General features: G+C 32.8%; 1 protein-coding gene and 1 long non-coding RNA gene across 6 annotated transcripts in view; one reads left to right on the forward strand and one right to left on the reverse strand.

Annotated features, from left to right (window-relative positions):
• Positions 1–22,971, reverse strand: part of LOC111507664 (ATP-citrate synthase-like) — a 59,513-nt gene that overhangs the window by 30,118 nt on the left and 6,424 nt on the right. Inside the window, exon 1 of one of the 5 annotated variants that reach the window (XM_074184485.1) lies at positions 20,337–20,496. The exons of the other annotated variants lie outside the window; for them this stretch is intronic. The gene's annotated coding sequence lies outside the window, so the exon portion shown is untranslated. Of the gene's footprint in view, positions 1–20,336; positions 20,497–22,971 lie in introns of those variants that run through there. 5 annotated transcript variants of the gene reach the window in all.
• LOC141486464 (uncharacterized) overlaps positions 1–22,971 on the forward strand; it is a 47,177-nt gene that overhangs the window by 4,021 nt on the left and 20,185 nt on the right. The window lies entirely within an intron of this gene.

Consider the following 22,971-nt stretch of genomic DNA (forward strand, 5'->3'; position numbering starts at 1 on the left):
AAGTAAATTTTTTCAATTCTTCCAAATCTTCGACGGCACTAAATGCAGTATTTTCACCATTATATATCTTTTACATTTGTTGTATTTCATCGAAAAACATAGTTTTATGAAAATAATCATCGTTTCCAATTTATTTGGTAATGGTTATAATTATGGTCCTTCGAATAGGACACCATCTATATAACTTCTATGTTTATTCTACTACCCATGGGTTTCATTATTACGAGCTTATATTTAGCCCCAACGTCTGTAATCAAATCTTTCATGTTGGATTTGTCCCACTAGCTGGTGTTCGATTGAGGTGCAATTCAACACACGTTTGGTTCTCGTTCTCCAAATGCTAGCATTTTCATGCAATATGGCCAACGTTACATAATAGAGATTTCTCATTCACACAGTAACCCCTATGATAAATAAACTATATCCATCCAACAAACAAAGCGACCCAAACAAAGATAGATGCGTGATCAAAGCATGATCACCACGCAGATTTGCATCTATTGGGTAAAATAAACAAGCCTTATAACGCTGGCCAATCAGATTAAACTGCAATCGGCTGACGAAATTAATTGTTACAGTGTAGGAGTGGTCAGTTACATTTTAACGCCTGTGGTGTTTACATATACGGTATTTTAAAGTTTAAATTTTTTGAAATGTCAAGTATTAGTACGGCTTAAGAAACTGCTAATTTGTGTCCCTAGACTACACCTAAAAAATTTACTATATCCAATATTATTGAAAAAAAATCAATAAAATTTGGGTGGCTCCTTAGTGCGACTCTGTACAAGCAGCATTGCCTAGGAGATCACGTGAACTATACATGATAATGTTTTGGAGCACTCCGTTGCTTAGATGGACAGAGTATAGATAGATACTTTATTCATGTTATTACACAGAAGTGTTTATGCATACGTCACATAAAGTACATGCACAAAAAGTAAAAATGTATAAATGTAAAATATTACAGTATACAAATACTTACGTATATAGAAACGTATAATTCATCAATAAATATTTCACGTCACGAAAATAACATGTTAAGTAACTTGATTACAAAAAGTATATGGGGTATGAAAAATAAGTAAAATACACCTCGAAGGAGTAGAAACATTCCTTGATTAACATTTTTTTTAATTCATTCAAACTAATTCGCTTCACAGATGCTTCGGAAGAGCGTTAAAACATTTTATGGATAGATACAGAGAAGATTGTTTGATCTTAGTTGTTCTAGACTTTGGTAGTCTTACAACTCTTTTTCCTCTGATACAATATTCTTGTACCTGCTCATGTCTGAAAGTATTGTTCTAAATTCCTCTGAAACAAAATAACGACGGCCGACGCTGATTTTCGTCAATCGACTGTGACTTGGCCGAGGTCGCGCTCAACTCGATTTGCGATTCTCGATGGCTCTAGATGTCGCGTCGCTTCGAGAGACTTCCAGATACTTCCATAACGATATATAAACACTACGAACAGGCAGATGGGGCTAATCTAGTTGAAAGTGCGGTACGAAGTAAGTGATCTAATAAGGCGATATATACTTGAGTATTAGTCTGAAGTTACAATTAAAGTGTTTGTATTATATTGTCAGTGTAGCAGTGAAATGAATCGTTCATATATGAAACAAGAGGGAAGTGTGAGAACATTAGATATGAAATAATGGGCTTGATGAGCGCAACACTATAAGAAATGTGACGTCAAGAGGCGGACTAGTTATTTGTATGCACCCCTATGATCTAGATATCAATTGAAGCGATTGAAGGAAAAAAGTAAATTTGAAATATAATGGTTTGGTGGTGCTCGAACAAATGTTTTTGGGATCGACCATGCAAGAATGACGCATTAAATGAACAAATGTGCAGTAGCATGCTCTGAAGACAATAAATGTTGAATTGAATCAGACCCATCAATTTATTACATTACACAATTTATATGATATAAGAACTTGTCGAGATATTTACCTGTGCACATGAACAAGAATACAATATATGTAACTTGATCTTGATATAAATCATTCTGAAAAAAATTATAGATGTTTCATTTACAACGTGTTCGATTCAATTCCAAGTTTATTTTATTCCTTTTAGAGATTCGAAATAAAATCTTGTTTTTGTAAATGTATTTTTACTACTATTACTATATTTCGTTCTCTGAGAAATCCGATTCAAATGCCAATCAGTGAAAGTGTATTCCACAATATTTTCATTTTCAGCTGTTAAATCGACTTACATTATGGTATATTACACCATAAATCCAAGGTCATGTACACTGACATGCAAATTTCCTCGTTGAATATTTCATTCAGGCGTATTGGTGATAAAGGAATTCTAGACGTAACCAGTTCAACATTTCTATGGCCTTTCGAATTTCCTCATTTTCTATATATCTGATGTTTTTGCTCGAACATATTTTTTCCAAATTGTTCATGCAACAACAAAAGTAGTTGGTCACTTTATGCTTTTTATCAATTGAACATCTACAATTTGGCAACTTATATCTGTGCAGATTTTTCAGTTACTTTTCAATATATCTAGACCTTTCATTTCTCTGCCTCACACATTTCTCGGCATTCCTTTTTATTCACTTTATACTGTCTTTTCCCAAAAGGTTGAAAAAAAAATTCTGCTTTGACGTGATATGCGGAGAAATTACAACTTGAAAAAAATTTATCAAAGCGTTCGAATATTATATACTACTCTGTTGAAAAAATGGTTAATTTTTCTCAAAAAATGTTTATTTATTCATTGATTTGTATTTTGTCCCCTTCAAAGTAGCTCTTCTCAGATATAATACACTTGTGCCAGCGTTTCTTCCAATCTTTCAAGCAATTCTGATATGCACTTTTTGGTATGTCATTGAGCTCTCTCAGCGATTCGAATTTCATATCCTCAATCGTCGTAAAACGCTGTCCTTCCATGGGTATCTTCAAAAGTCGCAGGGGACAAATCTGGTGAATACGGTGGTTGAGGCATGATTACGGTGTTGTTTCTGGCTAAAAAATTACGAACAAGCAATGACGAATGGGCAGGTGCATGAGGTACGTCACCAGTTATGACTCTTTCAAACAATGCTGGATCGCCGTTGACGTCATTAAACAATTCCTGAGCGATGCTCATACGATGGTTTTTTTTGATAAAAATTCAGCAATTTTGGAACGAACTTCGTGGTCACACGCTTCTTGCCCAAAATTTCCAAAAAAATCGCATAGCATGAGCCAACCGAATAGTGATTCGATGATTCTCCTTAACAATTTTCTTCACTTTCTCAACATTTTCACCTGTTATGTTGGGGCGTCCAGGGCAAGCGTCGTCATTCACATCTGCTCAACCTTCTGTGAAAAGCTTGTACCACTTGTTAACATTTTTCTGACTTAAGAGTACAATCATCATATGCCACTGTCAACATTTCAAGCGTTTTTGAGCACTATTTTTCACACAAAATTTGATGCAAATTATTTGATCCATCTTTTTTCGATAGCAGAAAATCTCCGAGCACTCAAAAGACTTCTAACTTTTATGCCTCTCTCCACACACGTTCGAGACGATTGAACCAACGTAAAAAAAATTAAAAAATCGCTTCTTAGGCCCGCTTCGTTAATCAGAAATTAAGTAGGCAGTGTAGTGAATAATAAGTATAACATTTTTTGGGAAAGAACTCTATACATGGATGTGTAGATCATGCAAAGAAGTAACTTTCAAAAACAAACTGAAAGAAAGTCCTCCTGAAACAGCTACTTTCAAATAAACATTGAATTACACCAAAAAAAAAATCTTTCGAAACAAATATTTCTATATGAACACTGAATTATACAGAAGATACTTTTCTCTACTCAGTTTGTATTTCATACATTCATTGTGGAATTAAAATGATATCTGATTTCAATTCCACAACGAATGTATGAAATACAAACTGAGTAGAGAAAAGTATCTTCTGTATAATTCAGTGTTCATATAGAAGTATTTGTTTTGAAAGAATTTTTTTCTTTCGTGTAATTCCATGTTTATATGAAAGTAGCTGTTCATCCATGTATGGAGTTACTTATTTTCAAATTGATTACTACCTTCCTTTCTTTGGAAGATTCCCTCATCCTTTTTTGTATCAAGATGGAGTAGTAGAAAGCCAAAAACTTTCATTCCCAAAAAATTAATCACTCCTTAAAATATAACCCCTTCAAGTATGAAATGTAATTGCTGAAACATGAAGTTGGATTTTGTTTAATTCAATGAAGTTGTTAAATTTCATTAAGGTGTAGCGGGGATATCGGTAATACCTTACATGTAATTGATACGTATTTACTACAATATAATACCTTACATGTTATTGATACGTATTTACTACAATATATGTTTATGAAAGGGACACTGTCCCGTTACGATCGATCCAAACGAATCATTTCATTTCCTTTATCACTCATTTGTATATCATGTCTTAAAATATTGTTTGTAAAAAGTTAAAAAAATAAAATGAAATTCAATAAAAGGATTGCGGTTTTTTGAATTACAATTTTCATTAACTATTAAACATATAGGAAACTTGCAACTCATTAGTTCGGACTTCCATTGTCTAATTTGATATAAATTGATTTGAAATTCCTGAATCTGTAAAAAATTAAAAAGGATTAGCTGAAAAATAACAATTATATCAAGCAAAAAAAAGGTAAATTACAAAAAAAACTGAAATTAAAATGAAATAAAATACAAGCAACAACCAAAAAATCAAAAAAAATTAACTATTAAACACGAGATGAAAATAAAAAATTAATGATTAAGAAATTAAAATTAAAAATATCCAAAACAAGTTACTTCACGACGTTTCGTTTGTTAGTATCCACAATCGTCTTTGGGTGATAGTCTTCGGGTGATAACCCGAAGTAACTTGGTTTGGAATGTTTTTATTTTCATTTCTTGTTAATAATTTTTTAATTTTCATCTCGTGTTAATAATTCATTTTTTTTTATTTTTTGGTTGTTGCTTGTATTTCATTTCATTATAATTTCAGTTTTTTTTTGCTTAATATAATTGTTATTTTTCAGCTAATCTTTTTATTTTTTTACAGATTCTTTCAGGGATTTCAAATCAATTTATATCATATTAGACAATGGAAGTCCGAACTAATGAAATACACCACGAAACATTTGTCAACCATCTTTAAACAAACGATATAAGAAACTTGGTGCACTTTCGTAGTAGGTTCACAAGTGTTGATGAACATTCTTTAAATGATTTTCTGATGATACTTTTTCGGAATATCAACTATAAAGGCGAACAAAATCGAAAATAACAACTGAAATTTATCACATCTTCTCAAATAAAGGTTAGGAAATAGGGTCAGATACAAACTTTCATAAATTCTTATCGTCAATAATTTGCATACCACTAGTTCCCCGTACACATGTATATACATGCAGTAAGCGTATTGTTCCATTTGATATGTAAGTGAAAGTAATCAATATTAAACGGACTTTCAATTGAAAATATTACATATAGTATATTTTCCACTCTAACCTGTTTTGTTTTAATCAATAAGAATAATCTGTCTATTACCAAAGAACAGATAAAATAGACATATCAGGTTTTTTATGACACGTATAAAAATTATACATTTGAAATGAATTTTGTAGAGTAAGAAAGATACATCACGTTAACGGATTAAGGGTACGAATTAACTTAATCCACTTAGATGTCCACCTTTGTCGAGAGGCAATCGCGGTAGAAGATTAGAGTGGTGTCAAGAACATCAAAACTGGGATGCAAATGATTGGGCCACAGTTTTGTTTACAGACGAATCCAGATTTGGATTTCATCCAGATTCTCGTCGAGTAAGACTGTGGAGACGACCTGGAAATAATGAACGTTTGAGACACGTCCAGGAAGTCCACACATACAGAGGTGGTACAGTAATGCTATGGGGAGGAATCATGATCGGCGGCAGAACCGATCTCGTTTTACCAAATCACTCCCTCACAGCTCGACAGTACCTCGACACCACTCTTCTACCTATCGTCCGTCCGTTTGCTGGTACTGTTGGTGAAAACTTCCACCTAATGCACTATAATGCTCGTCCACATGTCGCGCGTCTAGTGACTGACTGGCTCACCAACGAAGGAGTTGATGTATTGCCATGGCCAGCACAATCACCGGACCTGAATCCCATCGAGCATGTGTGGGACATGCTTCAACGAAGAATTACTCCGCATATGGGGAACATTCACACAACGTTTCAATTGAAAGAGCTTTTAATCGCTGAATGGGCAAATGTACCTCAACAAGACATTGACAATCTCATTTTGTCGATGCATGATAGATGTAGGGCCGTAATAAACCAGCGTGGAGGCCATACTTTGTACTGATTCCAATTTTTTTTGTATTAGGTATGATTTTTTTTCGGGGTGCCAAAGAAGAGCCATATTTTTTTTTAGTTTTGCTTATATGCGCACTCAGTATTTTTGACCATTTAATAAATTTTGTTTAATAATCACCCGTCAACTTTTTTTTCCCTAAAGCGATCTAAAAAAAAAATATTGCCATTTTTAAAAATATCCCTAGACTTTTTCGATGTGTGTATATATAGGTTTTGTCATTTTCCAAGATTGTTAACCGTCGTAACAATAATTAAAAACGACAAACCAATTATTTATATTTCTGCATCACTACTAGATTATAATCTCAATACTAATCACTTAAATAAATAAGCTATTCATAGAAGTGGTGAGAGATCAGAGAGCTTTGTTTCGACACGCGCCCTTGTATAGTGAATGCAGCAGTGGGAAGCCTTGGACCGCCTTGGGGAGCCTCATCTATTTTTGGTATTCGTTGATCATAAGAGGAGATATTATCGACTTTACTTTCTCAGGGTTGTTCTTCAAGTACAGATGAATTTAGAACTACTCGACTTGAAAATGAAATTACTTGAAACGTAAATGCTTAACTTGGCGATTTATCGAACTGTTTGACTTGTTATCAAGCATTTTCAAAGTACTTAATACTTAGCAGAAGCAAAAGCAAATAAATATATTTTAAAAAACTAAAACACCCTTTTAAAGAACATCGAACTAAAAAATTAAAAATATATTTTTAAATAAGCTTAAAACAATAACGAACGAAAAATACTAGTATTATTGCGAAAAAAACGACGGGCGCTTGATATACAAAAAAATATGGTACAAAGCCCCCACGTTTTTTTCACCATAATACCAGTATTTTTCGTTCGTTATTGTTTTAAGCTTGTTAAAAAAATATTTCTAACTTTTGAGCTCGATGTTCTTCAAAAGCGTTATTTTTAGTTTTTGAAACTATATTTATTTTTCATTTTTTAGTTTCGTATGCTATAAAAGCGTGTTTTTTAATCTTTTAAAACTATATTTATTTTATCAAAACTTTGGGATCAATCAACCGTATATTGTTTAGAGAAACGACCATTGATATTTTCCGATTCCGGAGAGGGAGCCTGAAAATTAGCTTCCGAGCCCAAGGCAGCAGGCGCGCAAAGGAGGGTTACAAATAAGGCAGCAGACGCGCGTGTTAATGAAAAAATAACTTTTTTCAAATGTAGAAACGCATGTAAAGTGAGTTCGAATAATATGAAGCAATAATCTCGATATATGAAGGAGCGCCATCTGCCCGCGAATAGATTCAGCAATAATGTTGATAATTCTGTGAAATACAGATCCAGAGCTTGAGAGTTACAAACAAACAAATATATATACATACATACATATATACAGGTGAAGCTAATAAAAGCGTGTTAACAAAAACGAACAATGTTCCGAGTATCAGAGTGTTTCGATTGGTATTATCTTTTATTAGTTTCTTTTATTTTTGGCACCGGCGCTAAACAAGGCGCATTTCAGTAATTACTAGTGGAATCAAATGAATTCGTTGTGCATGATTAAGTTTGGAAAAACATATACATTTACAATCGATGGTTGGTATTTTTTCTATATGAAGGATATTACGGAATAATTGCGCATTCCATTCTTATTGACTTCGTTGTGGAGCAAAGGCCAGGACATTGGAATCTCCGTAACAAAATTACTTTCTGACGTAGTGCATTTCTATGATGTAGCAAATTATGTCCAAGGCATTACCACCGATAAAATACAAACAGCAATTTCACATTCATGGGGGAACTTAAAAACTTTCTATTGATCCCGAAAATTGCGATATGGTGTGTTTTGTGCAAATCATAAACTCAGCAGCAAGATATTTGATTAAAATACTTGTATCCGAAATCGAATGTGAACGGAAAAATGGTGAAAGAAGTGATTTCGCCAGTACAAAATGACCATGGTGTGGCAAAACAACTAAATAAAGAAAATCGAATGTGCTTTAGACTACACGACTTACCACTTGCCTCTCATGTAGACCTACGACGTTGTAAGTACGTGTGGTAGATACCCGATGGAACAACAACAACTAACCCAGCAAATGCCGCGCAGAAAGCTGAAGTAATATCCCAAAGAGATACATATGACATGCTCCAGGATCAGGTGAAAACACCTTACCCCTTGCCTCTCATGTAGACCTATACGACTTTGTAGGTATGTGTGGCAGATACCCAATGGAAAAACAACAACTAACCCAACTAATGCTGGGTTAGTTCGTGGTTTAACCACCACTAATGAGACCTAGGTCGGTCCAACTAGTGTTGGATCACGAACGCTTTATTTTTGGACTCGTCCTTCGTCACAAAGTTGGGATCAAACTAATATTCACAACACTGGTGGTTTCATGAGTGGAACTTATGGATTCCATCTGACCTCGTCTGATACGGATGTATATTTTACAGAAATGTACGAAGGTACTTAAATTATGGAATTGAAATTGATTCGTAAACCGTATGGTATTTTCTGGAACAATTGGGGATTAACTATTCGAAAATAGCAGTTTCACATCATAAGGAAAAATAAGTTAAAAAAAATGTTATGTTAAACGATTTTATTGAAAAAAAAGGGATAATAATGATATAGATAATGTAATGAAAGCTAAAAAATAATTCGAAAGGTCCTAGGTAGCAGTCATCACACCACTCGCCTCAGCAATCAACGGTATTAATCATATAAAAAATAATAAAATCATTGGGCGTAGCGTAACCTGAGTAAATATGTAAAAACTACAGTCCTCGACACGATATAAAATCTTGATGACTTGGGTGGGAGATCCATGCTTGTATCCCGATTCTGAGTTGACAAAGATCTTTGTATAGATTATATTGGATTTGCATCTTTTTCATAGTGTACTACTGAAGTACTAGTCAGGCCCTGTCATTGATACCCATATTGTGGTAGTTGTGAAATAAAATGTTATCCACCATTTTGTAGCTGCGGCCACATTGGATTCACAATGACACAGAATTTATTGAATTGTATTGTCATCAAGACTAAATGTGTGTACCAAATATCAGACCAATCTGTCAACCAGCAAGGGGGTCAAACTTTCATTACGAAATTTGATCCAAACAAACAGAGCAAATTAAATAAAACCGTTTGAAAAAGACATTTCTTTCCAGGTAAAATTGAGTATTGTTATCACCAAATGACTTTAAGCATTGAATATATCTTTTGAATTATTGTGCTTTCTATCTATTATAGATACATAAGAGTATTTGTTGGTTGTCTTTTTGTTTTTGTTAATGTTTGCCACCTTCTCTTAACGAAATTTATGATGTATCAGGTTGATATTTTTGTATAAAGCAGAGTTCAGAATTCAAGGATTTTTCAGTCACATAGTATTTTTTTCTTTCATGTTTATTAGATGAATGTTCAATAAAGCCAATTTTATATTATTTTATATTATTTTTTCCATAGTAAATTATAGATGTGGGAGGACACTCTTAAAAACCTGCAGTTCACTTTGTTTTTTGTTAAACAAAAGCTGAAAGGAAAATATTTTTGTTCTTCAAATAAGACACCCCTGGCTCACTATTATCTCAAAAGAATAACTCAGTTATGCAAATACAGCTGTTACATATTCGTTATTGTTATTCAAATCACAAACAAGGGGACAACTCTCTAAATCTCAAATTAGATGCCAGTGATACGATCACAATTGCCGGTTAATTTTACTAGATGACACTAGATCCGATACATCTACATAATATCACTATTATAATAATATCACATGGCGCATAGATACCAAGACATCATTCAGTTACGCCTCGTAGAGGAATATCTTGACTATCTTCAAGCCCAAGCTATAGTTTGCGAAGACAATTTAATTTTTTATTGTCCATTCCAACCATCGTAACCCACAATGAATGGAATTGTTGAAAGCTGATCAAATATTTAGTTTAAATTAAATCTAAGTGCTGAAACTGTATTTTTTCGTTAACCATCCCCTCATCCCCTTATGAACAACCCTCTGAATTCGAAACTTGTGCGAGCGAACGATTACGGAGGTTTTTTTCTTCAACATGCGCCAGTCAACACCATACGTTCCAGAGTTGAGATCAAATCAACCTCCACAATAATGGTGGTTTCATGGGTAGGATTTATCAACCAATCGGTTACCGCCTGACCAATGCAATAACACGAAAAGCTTCAGCAAGAAATTGGACTAAATCGCGAAGGATTTCAAACAGGATATAAGAAGCAGTTGCCACATCAACTAACATTCTGTCTAGTTCAAAAATACCAGTTAGCCTAATCTGAGTTATGCTTCATAGAAAATAATGATTGAGATGTCTTTCGATTCGAACCAAATTGTGTAAATAAATACTTTGAAAGTTATGAACAATTTAGTTAAATAATAAAACAGGAACAGTTATTTTGCGTATATCACGAAAATTTAAAATTTTAAAAAGATCCTTAAAGAGTAGAAAATGTACTGAGAAATAAATATATTGTGAAATGAAAATCATGAATGAGTTATTGAAGAAATTTGATTTCAAATATCCCGTTTGTTTTGTTTTCTTATTATTAAATTTACATAAATACTTATTTTTTTAATTTTTCATTCTTCTTGTTGAAAAATTGATATAAACGCTCGAAAAATGAGAATCAAAACTTCGTATGATATTATAGTATGTTTTTATATATTCAACATAGGAAGCTCTAATTTCATGATGATCTAACACGTTGTAACAACGGCTACATCCATCAATTTATATTAACTCTTTTGATGCACTGTTTGGAACCTTTGGTGTAGTAATGCATATTACCAGAGTGATATCCCAACCCCAAACCGTTATTTTCAACACCTCGACAAGTGTTTCAATCACCAAGTGATCATCTTCAAGAGGAAGATTTAAACTTTTTGTTCACGAGGTTATTTTTGGATTATTAACACAAATAATGATTTTTAGAAGAAAATCGTTTCAATTTTATCATTGCATGAAAATGTATTTTTCAAATAACAAATTTTTTTATTAATTAATTTTTACAAGAAAATACTAATATCAAGTAGCTTATTTTGAAAAATCTTTTTTTTCATTACCCTTTTAGTATTCTGGATTCTTTATATTTATTTGTTCATTTAAAAAAATCATTATAAAAAAATGTTTTCATGTAAAAGTATTTGTTTCGAAAGAATGGTTTTTTTCTTTCGTGTAGTTCAATGTTTACATGAAAGTAGCTGTTTCAGGAGGGCTTTCTTCCAGTTTGTGTCTGAAAGTTGCTTTTTTGCATGATCTACTACACATCCATGTATAGAGTTACTTATTTTCAAATTGATTACTTCCTTTCTTTGGAAGTTTCCCGCATTTTTTTTGTATCAAGATGGAGTATTAGAAAGCCAAAAACTTTCTTTCCAAAAAAAAATTAAGTTTTGCTCAATTTTTTATAAGCAATCATGTACCATTTCCTGAAATTTCCGTTTTCCTATTTGATATTTAATTTCAATTTATGCACGGTTAATTATAGTATTTGAAAAATTATAGTGAATTTTTTTGTAACAAAAATGATTAACCAAAAAATGGTTACCTACTTAATAGTGATAGTTTCTGGCAAAAATAATATATAAACAAATGACTTTTGATGCAATAAAATAATTATATAAGAAATAAAAGAGTTTCTTCTAAAAATCATTATTTCATAATGCAAATTAGAAATCTGAAAAAAAAATCAATCATCTCATGATATTCTTGGTATTTGATAAATCAGCAACTTGATTCCATCAATTTTAATGTATTTCATTAATAATTTACAATTACAAGACATATCTATTTCATTTTCTGTTAATATTAGAGACGCCAAATGTTGTCTTCCTACATTTTGGTCGGTCGGTAGCCGGGCGGTTCGACATGGGTGCTTTGTTCACTCAGTTAATCGGCCGATGTGTGAGCCGATGGTTCAAGCCCCAGGTTGAACGCCCAATTTTCACTTGCTATCGTCCAACCCGTGTTGGGAATCACACTTTAAAAGGTAAGACCTCGTTAGTCGCACAAGTTTCGACTTCTGAGGGTTGTACATAGGGGTGCGATAGCTGGTTAACGGAAAAACCATATTTCAAAGCATATTTAAAACTAGCGAGCTGGCTCCGCACGGGTGCAATGCTGATACTAAATATAAATTCACCCACCGGAAACACAAGGGCGTGGAGACGCTGACGCTCCAGTTGGAATATTTAAAAATCCTTTCTTATTGAACATCTACAACATAAAACGAACCTACATACAAAATTTCGGCCTCCGAAAATATAACGATACGGAGAAACAGTGATGAAAAGCTAATTTTCATAAGTAAACGCGGGGATACCACGGGGGATGCCCCAGTTGGAATATTTGAAAATAATTTCTTAGTGTGAATCTCGGACCTAAGAAGCATCTATTTACCAAATTTTAGCTTCTAAGGACGTATCAGAATTGAGAAACAGAGATAAATGAGTGAGTGTTAAGTGAGTGACTTTCGCATTTGTAAGTATAGATACAGCAAACGCCAAACGTGATGGCGAGCGATTGCGCAGGTGTAGACTCTCTCAACCATATTACTATTAGATTACGATAAGCCCCTTACCGGCCAGTGTCGTACCTATAAATAGTTCATTAAAATGTTATATAATGTTACACTTTTGATGACTGGTTTTTTGTTAGGCGATGCCATTTTTTCAGAAACAACAGAAATTATTCAGACAATGCCAAAAACCAACAGCATTTGAGAACAAGTAATGATACGTCTCTGTACAGGGCATTTGTATGCCTTGCAAGAGCTGTAATGAGGGTTAAATTGAAAATGAGTTTGTGCGTATGGGGGCGGGCTCGCCATCACGTTTGGCGCTTGCTGTAGATAATTTCCAGTTGTATAAAATCGTCCTCGTTTCTTTATGCAAGCCATCCCTGCACCGATCAGTACCGACCTGTATCGGGTGCGGAAACCTGCTTCTTTATGTAAGCACAATTTCGGAAGAAATATTCCACTGTGTTAATTTCTTAAAAAAAGATAAGAGGAACAGCTTTCATATGATGAAATACTGCATGAAAATGGTGTAAACATATTACAATAATTTCTATTTCTCCAGATACATTCAAACTATCTAATACAATTCCAATAAAAACTCGTACATAATGGAGGACAAAATTAATAAGAATAAATCTGGCTGATTAAATTCAACTAATCAAATTGGCACCAACAGATAACTGATAAGTAGAATATTGTACAAACAATATATGACTTAATAATCATTTGAAGAATAAGTGCAGGGTTCTCTTATCAATTATATATCTTTGATGTTTACGCGACTTTTAAATAACCTTGGTTGTAATTAGCGAATAAATTGAATGCTACTTCAAAATAAACCTATTCCAAAACGATCATAAACTATTTCAAACTGCCCACTACAGTGTAAGTACAGTGAATCTAGAACACTTGAAATTCGGAAGCGGAAGAAGCTCAGATTAGATGATCAAACGGAAGTTTACATATTTTTTCACAAAGCATCTCCAAATTTTTATTTTCAACTTAAGGAAAAATATGTAACAACCTCAACGACAAATGTACAAAAACTATTTCGTACCGATGATACTGATTCAAGGTCAGGCTAACAGTCCAAATGTGAACTTCCGTTCAACATCATTTAATCTCAGATGATATTCATAACCATGTATTGTTATATAATGATTTAAGAAGGTTGGATTCACTTGAAAAAATTGAACGTTTTCTTTTAGATAATATAAATCATTCTCGTAAAATATTCTGTTCGCATACCTACCAGTGTTGTTCCTGGCGTTGCTTTAGTAACAAAATATTACTTTTTTATGTTTGAAATTACCATGTTACGTTTTCACCCATTTTGTTACATTTCGAGGAACTTTCATCTGACAGAGTACGCATAAAAAATGACAACTGACTTATCAAAACGTAGCAAAACCGGCAATTGAAGAGCATTTTCACAAGTCTCCTGTCAGTTTTGATACGTCAACTATCAACATTCAAAAGTTACATTTTTCTGTCAAACGTTACTTTTTTCGACATAAACTGTTACAATATTTTTTTCGAGCAGGAACAACACTGTAACACATTCACATCTTCACTGGCAGTTGGTATGTTAAGTGCATAATAGTCACCAAGTAAATGGGCAAAACTTAAAAGTTTTTCGAAATTATTACGCAAGCAAGAACTATAGAGGAACGAATAGATACAAAAGTAATTGGTGTCCTTTTTGATTGAAAAAGTAACTGATAACCTGAATAAAATCATACTTGTTTACTGAAAAATTTATTGAAGTGAAACAGCCAGACCGAAGTAAATAAAATGCGAAATCTATTAATATGACTACAGGGCTTTCCTACGAAAACTTGACCACCCCTGTGAGTCAGAAACGGAAGTGTAATCGAAAATTCTAAAAAAAAACGTCAATTCTTATTTCTAGTGGGACTAATTCTGATATGGAAATCATATCCGAAACTTACCCCCCTGCGGTCAGCAACTACCCCTCCTATTTTTTTCAATGACATGGGAGGTCGAGTGATACATCATTTGAAAGGTTTTTTGTCCCCCTATTACTTCTGTGATTTTTTTCGAAATTGGTTCATTCGTTATTGAGAAATTAAATGTTGAACGTTTTATTTAAGATACACAGGAAATTCGCTGTAGCTCATTTTTTTGAGGAAATCAACAAAAGTAATATCAATGGCAACACAATCAACGGATAAAGTTTTCAAAATGACCTCCATCTAGTACCATACAATAATACAGTCTACTTTCGAAATCGTCCGGAGTCGGAGATATCCGGAGTCAGAAATCGGCATTCCCGACCAATTCTCTAGTGTTTTGGAAAAGTACTTGAATTGCCAAAATAAATCTCATAAGTAAGTTTTTTAAAATCTAAGTAATTATACTGCAAGAGTTCTACGCCATTCCGAGCGGAACCTTGTGGAATACCCAATTTGAGTTAGGTGTGACGTGTGTAAGAGCTATATGATGCAATATCTATGTATATATGAGGGAGAAGGTGATGACGATGACGTCAGTGTGGAGTAGAGAAAAATCAAAGATGGTGACATACCAAAAGGGCACTAAGCCGTATCTTCGTTAATAATAGTCGCATCGTCACGTATAGCATATCAAATGAAAGGAAAAAAGAAATGTCGAATTTATTGATAAAGAAAAACAGAGCTTATGACCAGAAGGGCACTAAGTTGTATCTTCGCTAATAATAGTCACATAATCACGTGCAGAATGAAAGGGAAATTAATGCAGAATTCATTGACAAAGAATTAAAAAAAAAGACGATACCAAGAAGGCACTAAGTCGTATCTTCGTTAATAATAATCGGATCGTCAAGTACAGCATGTCAAATGAAAGGAAGAGAAATGCAGAATTCATCGACAAAGAAGGCAACAACTCAGTGCTCTCTTGGCATCGTCTTTGTTTTTTTCTTTGTCGACGAATTCGGTATTCCTTTTCCTTTCATTTGACGTGCTGTACGTGATGATCCAATTATTATTAACGAAGATACGACTTAGTGCCCTTCTGACATGTTGCGCCATCTCTGTTTTTTCTTTGTCGGTACATTATGCATTTGTTTCCCTTTCATTTGATGTGCTACACGTGACGATGCGACTATTATTAACGAAGATACGCCCAACTAGCAATTTTATATTTCATAGTGGTTGTGAAAACGTTTCGGAGAAACAAATTATGAAACTGAATTTGCCCCAAAAATATTTTCAATGTATTTATAAAACAGCTATAAATAGGAAATTGGCACTTTTATAGTCTTTATCAATATTTTGTAAGGCCTTTTACAAACACTACAACACAGTTTTATAAACATTTCGGCAGCAACTATAAAATAATTTAAACACAATTTTATGACAGTTTTTTTAGTAATTCCAAGTAAGCTTTATAAAATATAATGCAGTCCAAAACGATAACGATAAAATAAAAAAGTGTTCAAAATGTTTTATTAAAGGCGCAAGAAGTAATTTTGTATTGGACACTAGGAAAATATTATAGATATGTCACCAACTAAAAACTAACAAATCGAAACGTTGGGGCCATTTTAATATAATTTCACTTTTGTACTTATAAAACTGTTAGATACATTGTTTATGCTTCAAAGATTGATATTTTAACTGCGAATTAAATTTTATTGACAAATATATAGCCTATTATGTAAAATTTAAGCACGCCACTCTTGTATTAAAATTTTTGGAAAAAATTATTAATTATACAAAAATTCACACTGTCGACGTTTTAATTTTCTAGTCGCAAATTAACTGTTTGTTCTAAATAATATAATCATATAATATATATATATATATATATATATATATATATATATATATATATATATATATATCTTTTTCATCTGTAAATATCACTATATGTGCAGTAATTCATATTTTCAACTCATCTAAAGGCAGTATTCCGAATTACTATTATTTTATAATGGCGTCGTTCTATAAAATAATTTGGTATCAATAGCAAGAGTTTTGATGTGTTTTAGCTTCTATGTTATCACTATAAAACTGTTAAGAAACACTTAGTTCTAGGAGTGATGGTATTGCGGCAGAGTCGGACTTCTTTTAAAGTTATAGATCTCTATAAAAATGAAGACAGGATTTCCCACGTATTTTTTGGATGAATATTATCTGTCGGGATGTTTTGGCTAAGAAGCTTCTTCCATCCATTATAAAGGCTGAATTTCGAAGAAGTGTTGAGCTAGTAATTTGAGTGTATATAAACATGATGCTTCACTTAAATCGACGGATTTTAATCATCAACAACCTTTTCCTGTTTTTAGCAAGAACAAAATTGAAGCACTAGGTAACGTGAGTCTTAGTTTAAAACGAAACACTTTTCTTATTTTTTTTCCAATGACCAATATTACACGACGTTATTAGGTATATATATTTATTAGGACGCTAGTCAAATAAAACTGACAAATTATACTTCATTAGACCTCTAAAAACAATGTCAGCTCTTCTTCTTGAATGCTGCATTTTATTCTTGACGACAGCTAATATATATTAGCGGAAGCAATTTGATTTTATAACAGTTATTTTATTGTTTTGGAGTTGTAGTAAATATACCGTACTATGAAATAGTTGGGAAATTATCATTAAAGTTACAATATGATAATGAAATCAAAATTGTGTTTGACAGCATTCCAATAAAATAATTTCGTTAAGGCTACAGGAAGCAGTTATAAAATAATCTTGAAGTAGTTTTATAAAAAGCATAAAAGCCTCACTGAAAAGTGCTATAAAACTGTGCCCTAGTTCACACTGAAGTCATCATCTTCTCCCTTATATACATATAAAAACCAACACGGTTTCACAAAGAACAAAAGTACTGAAACAGCACTTTTTGAGTTCAATGAGCATGTGGTTAAGGGCAACGTGTCAGTGTTGAAAACACTCTCAGTCAGTTGGCAACCATTAGGCAGGGTGTCCCACAGGGATCAATCCTTGGACCTATACTATTTTTGATATATGCAAATGACCTGATGAAATATTTTCAAGGATTGTCAACTATTCACACAGTAGCGTATGCAGATGACACAAATTTCATAGTGAAGGAAATTGATGTAACGACCCTACAGGAAAGAACCCAGGATGTACATAAACAAATAAACATATGGGCAGAAAAAAAAACACTTAACACTCAATACATCTAAAACTGTGATGATGGTCACAATTAGTAACTGGCCCGAACATTTTGTTATCCATGAAAATTGGGATCTGCCAATTGAATCTTGTACTTCTACAAAAATGTTAGGCGTCACCTTGGACTACAAACACACATGGACTCCTCATATTGAGACCCTCTGTATTAAATTGAGAAAAAACTGCTATGCTCCGATATTCATGGCTAATTTTTCTAGTAAAGAGATTTTACTGAGCTTATACTATGCGACCATAAACTGCCACTTGAGATATGGAATTTTGAATTGGGATACCGGATCTGCTGCTGAAAGAATATTTATTTTGCAAAAAAATGTAATAAGAATCATTGCCGGTATTGGTTGGAATCATGTAGAGATGCTTTAAAAAATCTCAATATACTACCTGTTGCTGGTCTCTATATTTATCAATTGTGTATATATGTTTATAGAAACAAGCATAATACACCTTCCCAGCAACATAATTATCCAACTCGTTCTAGAGACAAACTGATGCCCAATATTCATAGAACAACGCTTTATCAGGAAAGTTTTTCTTTATCTTGGACCAAAAATGTTTAATAAATTAGAAGAATCAATTAAAATATCACCAAATCTTAACATTTTTAAATCAAGACTGAAAAAGGCACTTATTGAAAAAAATTGCTAAGTACACACTTGACGAACTTTAAACTGTTTTTTTATATTTTAATGACAAAATATCACAACTATGTGATAAAATTAACTTTCATTTATTTATAGTTATTTTTTCTACATAATCTTAGCCAAACTAATAATTATATGTATCATAATATAATTATAATATAATAATTATATGTATCATATTTTTAGATTATTGATTACTACAAACATTATACTCTGTAACGTGTCCTACCCTCAGACGTTTTCCTTGTTACTGTACGTATAACAATGTACTTTTTAACAAGGAAATAATAAAAAAGTATTATTATTATTATTATACATATTGCATCGTATAACTCTCACACACGTCACACCTAACTCGAGTAGGGTGTTCCACTAGGTTCCGCTCGGAGGTCGTAAAATCGCCAGAATGGTCCTTCTCAAATTTGCACGCGTTTTCACATAAGGAATGGCCTAGAACTCTCGCAGTATAATTACTGTTCTAGTTATTTTTGAAAATACTAAACGAAACCTTTCAGATTTTCTTCCTGAGATCCTAGCGAAACTTTCAGTTAGCTAAGTAATTTTTTTTAGTTATCAGAATTATTAAATGAATAACTGCATTTTTATTATCGTAGCTGTATTTAAGGAAATCATTTATAGGTCAACCTTGGAGTCAATATAGTACATATCGTAAGGACAACATCTTTAATAAATATAACAAATATTTCTGAAAAAACAAGGGCTTTATGTAAAAAAACAACTACTTTAAAATAAAATATGAGAAGAAAAAGTAATTTTGTAGCTTTTTGGGTTTCTAATCGATTCATTTAGAAAGAGCTAAACCAAAATATGGAGAATACTGTTTCAACGGATGAGGAAGAAGCAGCAGCGAACATACGAAATACTTTTTCAATAATGGAAATGTTTCGTTGGGTGATCCATCATTCTATACGTTTGATATTCTTTAGAGTATCATCGTGGAATATACCATTAGTAACAGAGTCCGATCTAGCTAGAAATTTGATAGTGGTAGTAGTATATTATTTTTTTACAGTTTTTGAAGCTGTCTATTTGTTTGATGTTTGTTGTGTTTTTGTTGGGTAAAGAATAAATGCAAATGGTGTGCGAAATAAAATGAAATATGATATATATTCATTTCAATTTCATCTAAGTTCGTTTGATATATACCGAATCTACTGAGAAATAAAAAAAACGATCAGGAAAACAAACTGTTAATATCGTTTTTTCAATTTCTGCTTTCGACATAATTTAATGACAGTTTCACGAAAATGGGCTTCTAGCATTTCAAGTTGATCTACAACAAATGTTTTAATTTCAACTAAAATAAAAAAAAATATCAAAATATCATGAATTACGTACAATTTGAAAGAAAACAATCAACCTTGGTATTTAATATGTCTAAGAACTTATCCTTGTAAACACCCCCTCATATTTCAGGATTCTAGACTTGCCATTGATATCCTGTGACAAATAATCCTGGATTTTTTGCTAGAAATGCACAAGCACTGCAAGAAAATCCTGAAAGCAGTGCCTGTGCGAAAGCATTCGAAACTGTTGAAGATAAAAGATTCGCTTAACTCATTCAAACTCGAAACCAATCAACCAGTTGGTACAAAACAGAAAACTCACCTACTAGATCTACAAACACAACGTGAAACTTAACAAGAAATGTGACGTTCTTCTACTACTTTCGAACTTTCACTGGAAACTACTACTCGTACGTACACTCCCAAACCACGACCAGCCACTGCCGGTTCTCACTGAGCGAATACGAGCACACGTATGATCGTATGATTTGTACACCGGTTTCCTCGTGCACCGATTCGTGCTATCACGGTGTCTCCTGGAGAGAGTGTTAGTGATGACCTAGACAAATCGTTTTGTGTGATGACCATTTCTTCTTGAATAACAAATCGGTTAATGTAATTTGTCTTTCAAATATAGATACACGATATTCCAAACTGTTGGTTATATGTACAAGCCACTGCAAATAATTTTTGAAAAGGAAAAAATTAATAATAGTATAAAAATAACTGAAAAGGAGTGACTAATTTTTGGGAAAGAAAGTGTTTGGCTGTCTACTACTCCATCTCGATACAAAAACATGTGGGAACCTTCCAAAGAAAGGAAAGAAGTAATCAATTTTAAAATAAGTAACTTTATACATGGATCGTGCGTAGATCATGCAAAGAAGTAACTTTCAGACACAAACTGAAAGAAAAAGCCCTTCTGAAACATCCACTTTCATATATAAACATTGAATTACACGAAAGAAAAATTCTTTCGAAACAAATATTTTCACATGAAGACTGAATTATACAGAAGACACAGGAGTTGTACATTAAACGAATGGTAAAAAGTTGCACTTACATGGAACACTGTCATCCTCACTGGTAGACATCGACGTTTCGCCGTAAGATACTTGCCTTAGGGCTCGTCTGTATCAATCTGGATAACATCATAAGAAAAAACACACAATTCATTCATGATTACGATTTTTTTGTATGGAGATAGAGTAGTAGAAAGCCAAAAACTTTCTTTCCCAAAAGTATTAGAATAGTTATACAGAAAAAAAAAGTGCTCCTTAAAAGAACAATAAATTGAAGTCGATCCAAGGTACAGAGAGTGAAATGGGGTGAATTTTAGGGGGCGGAAAATGGTTTTCATGATTTTCACTGAAACTAGACCAACTATTCTTTCACATAAACTGACATTTTTCGGTAAAAATTTTTTTTCGAAGAAAAATGTTTTCTTGCAAATTTTAAGGCACGAAAATCATAAATTTCTCATGAAATTTTGAGGAAAGGCCTGTTTGTACAATAAAAAAATATTTTTTATTCGTAACACATATACGTTTTTTCCATGCATCTTTCTGGGAATTCCCATCTTCCACAATCAGAAAAAATAAAAATTTTAATGGAGAACTTTACGCAGATATAGAATGGATAAACTGTCCTTTTATGTTTCTCATGATTTTTCGATTTCCTCAAATTTTAGAAAAATAACCTTTCAAATGCATTTTCCAAATATGCATGCAAACGTGTATACAAGGGCTTTATTAATGTTACAGGTTTACTGGAGTTTAAGTCGATTTTTCAGCTGAAAATCGCCAGAAAACTGTTCAGGCCGTTTTCGATTTCTCTCATATTCAGATGGCAATCGGTCACAGGTTAAATTCTAGTTATGGAGAAAATTTCAAGTAGATTTATTAATGTCGATTAGACACACTCTTCACAACAAATAGAATTTTCGGAAAAGTTTATTTCTCCACACTAATGATTTTCTCAAAAGCAACTACGGGTCCACTCTGATGACTGTTCTCTCTGAAAGTCGTAGTATAAATATAATTAAAAAAGAGTGAGACTTTGAACTATCAATTATTATAAAGGACAATTCTGTTTAATTATGTTTAATTAATTTACAATACCTTCTTCACTTATGACAAATTGCGAAATTAAATTGCTGATAATAGTTATTCGACACTTTAATGTGTATATTACAGAAAACTGACAGGAGTCTCGATTAGGCGGATAATTCACCAATTTTGTTTTCTTCAAATCGACTAAATCTACACTCAGTTGTGTTTTAATTCGTATTGTTGTGAATTAAGCAAATGGGCAAGTGCGGGCCTGATATTCAAAGGAAAACATGTCTACCTATCGTGTTTTTTAATCGTTATTAGAAATGTTAAGTTGTATTATGCGTTACCAAATAAAATTTCTGAATTAGAACGATCCCTTATTAAGCACCTGCATAGACGGAACAATGTAAACATTTATAAAGGCATGTCAATGAAAAATTTACATCAAAAGGTGATGTGATAGTGCGAAACTTCGATAATAGTCCATTTGCATGGGTCTCTGAGAACACCGGATTTCAGTACCTTAAATTTCCTTTTTTAGAGACATTTTTGTTGATAATGAAATACAAAATGGTTTCATTATTGATCTTGAAAAGCGATATTCATCTAAAAACCAGGTCAACTTCCAGTGAAGTTTCGAGAAATGTTGAGATATCATTTGAAAACAGACTTAGACTTTATTAGTGTTTGGAGCACAACAGAGCAATATACTGACGTGTCCTTCCGACTTTTCATATTGTTTTCTGCAAGTAAGATATCAAGGGGTAGTTTTCAAATGACATACTGTACATATTCCTGTTCTATTTGCTAATGCGATGAATGCGATTTTTTCACAAACTCTAGCAAAATAAATATTTAAAACCAGCATTTACTTTAGTTATTGAAATCTCTGTTGATCTTGTG

This window comes from Leptinotarsa decemlineata, unplaced genomic scaffold (genome assembly GCF_025532065.1).
Source record: "Leptinotarsa decemlineata unplaced genomic scaffold, Ldec_3_MD MMD2_tig00026354_RagTag_RagTag, whole genome shotgun sequence".
In the NCBI taxonomy this organism is placed as follows: Eukaryota; Metazoa; Arthropoda; class Insecta; order Coleoptera; family Chrysomelidae; genus Leptinotarsa; species Leptinotarsa decemlineata.